Genomic DNA, 2,378 nt, shown 5'->3' with positions numbered 1-2,378 from the left:
ATTGGAGGATGGGGTGGGGGCAGCAGAGGGGTAGCAGCATCCAGAGCTGGGGCTGATTCAACCCTAGGCCTCAGAGGACATCACCTTTCCTTTGTGGCAAGACTAGTGGAGAAGGTTTCGGGCAGGACTTGGACCCTCTGGCCAGCTTCCAGAGTGTGTGGGCTATGTCAGGCCTGTGCTGGTTCTTCCTCTCTATTTGGCACAGTTTGGAGGGGGCATGTCCAAGGAAGCTCCATTTTCCTGGGCTGTGGATCCCTTTCGCCTTTGGGGTCCTGATGGTGGTAGGACTGGGCAGAGATTCCTAGAATCTAGTCTGCTTTACTGAGGTTACACCCTTCAGAACCCCAGGAGGATCAGCTTTGAGGAGCCCCCTGGCAGGTGAAAAGGTGAAGCCTATGAACAGGCACAGACCCTCTCACTTCTTCCTGGGGCAGTACCCATCATACGAGCATCCAGCCTAGACCTCCTATTCCTCTGGCTCTGGGGACAGAACTTGGGGTGGAGGAGAGTGGCTCAGCCCTGTCTCGGGAGGGGGAGGGGTCTAACCTCTCCCAGTGAGGGATAGTATTTTCCCTGGCACTGAGCAGACTGCTGAACAGAGCCCACCAGAGGAGCAGTGAGCCCAGCTGGGCAGCTGTGGGGACACCTTGTCGGCTCAGCTTTCATCCACGTCAGAGCCTGCCTGCCCCAAGATGATCCCCACATTCAAATGTGGCTCCAGCATCTCACTTGGTTTTGGCCTTCTTCTTGGATGGACATTGAGCAGAGAGTTTGGCTGGGGGCCAAGGGTGTTGACCCTTTCTTCCTGAGGGAGCCAACACCAGGAGGCACAAACCACAAGGCCTGGAGGAGAGCTTCTATAGTCTGGAACCCATATTCTGAATCTGGGACTTGAATTCAGACACTGAACCTTGGAGCCCAAATCTTGGGGTCTGAGAACCTCCAGTGGGGATCCCAGAGCTCAAGACCTCAAGCCAGGAGCCTAAAGCCCCAGTGTGGGGGCAGCTTGGAGACTGGGCTGACAGTGAGTTCCTCTGGTGGTGGGGAACCCAGCTAAGAAGCACTTGGGTCAGGCCAGGTCTTGCTGTGTGAGTGTCCTGCTCATAGAAGTTTGGGCTGGGCTCCTGATGGTTTGACTGGTGCACAGGGCCAGGCCCGGGCTGCTGGTGCTGCCTCTGGGGGCCTCTTCTTCAGTACCCATGGTACCTGGGGGCAGGGGTGCCTCAGCTGTTGAGACCTTACTTCGTCAGCCTTCCAGCTGTCCACTCTTCCCTCAGGGCCTGCTCTGCCCTCAGGAACCATATGAGCTCTAGCTCAGCCTGTGGTCTGTGGCTCCTGCTGCTTCCCGGCCCCTCTTCCTCCGGCCAGAGCCCCTTCCCCAAGGCTCAGACCCAAAGAGACCTGCAGTTTCTGGGGCTTTGGGTACAGGAATCCAGGAGGAGCCTTGCCTGGAGGGCTCTTCTGGCTCTGCCTCTGCATCCAGCTTCCTCTGGGACCCCGCTCAGCATTGCCCTCTCTGCTGTAAAATGGGCACAAGCATCCCAGGACTGTTGTGATCATCCAGTGAGACAGCCCAGTACAGGGCCTAGAACATAGTATTTGCTCAATAAATTTGGTTAAGTGAGTGAAATAATGGTTGGGAGAGGGTTTTTTTACACGGCCTTTCCTATGTGTGTGTGATTTCCATTCTTAGTTTCACAGAGGAGCAACACTGTGTGGAGGAGACACAGGAGGCGTCACTGCAGAGGCCCAGCTGGGTCTCTGATCTTGGATTGGCAGCCTATACTCCTGCCTGGAGGACCGGGGAGGGGGGGGTTCCCTCTTTGAGGGGGAGGCTGGACAGGCTGGGCTCTGGGGTGGGACTGTAGCCTTCTCTTGCCCTCCTCTCACCTGCTCTTCCTGCCTGGGAGGTCCCACAGAGATTGAACCTCCAGCGGCTCATGGAGGGCTGAAATGAACCCTTTGCCCTTGACCTGGTATCTGCCCATTCCCTTTCCAGGGGTCTTGAGAGACAAGGCTACCAGGCTGAAGCTGCCAGGGGTCAGTGTGTATGTGTGGGGGTGTAACTTGCATCAAGGTGGCACTGATTTTCCCTGCCATAGGGCCACCTCTTTCCCTAGATGGCAGGGTCAGGAGGCATGTGGCTGTAACACTCCTTGTTACCCACCTTAAGTCTGCAAATAGAAAAATGGGTACAGATAACAACTGAGTGGTCAGCAGCGGCCACATGTGGACAGCCAGAGGCATGAGCAAGGTCCCTTTGGTCAGTGGCAGCCACAAAGGCCCAGGCTTCAAGGAGGCCTCGGTTGGTGCCCTTGGGGTTGCCTGCCTGGTTTCGGCAATAAATAACATGAGGACCCAAAAACCAAACCAAAACA

This window comes from Ceratotherium simum, chromosome 22, assembly GCF_057802395.1.
Source record: "Ceratotherium simum simum isolate JZ-2026a chromosome 22, ASM5780239v1, whole genome shotgun sequence".
In the NCBI taxonomy this organism is placed as follows: domain Eukaryota; kingdom Metazoa; phylum Chordata; class Mammalia; order Perissodactyla; family Rhinocerotidae; genus Ceratotherium; species Ceratotherium simum.
Note: the sequence above shows the minus strand (reverse complement) of the source record.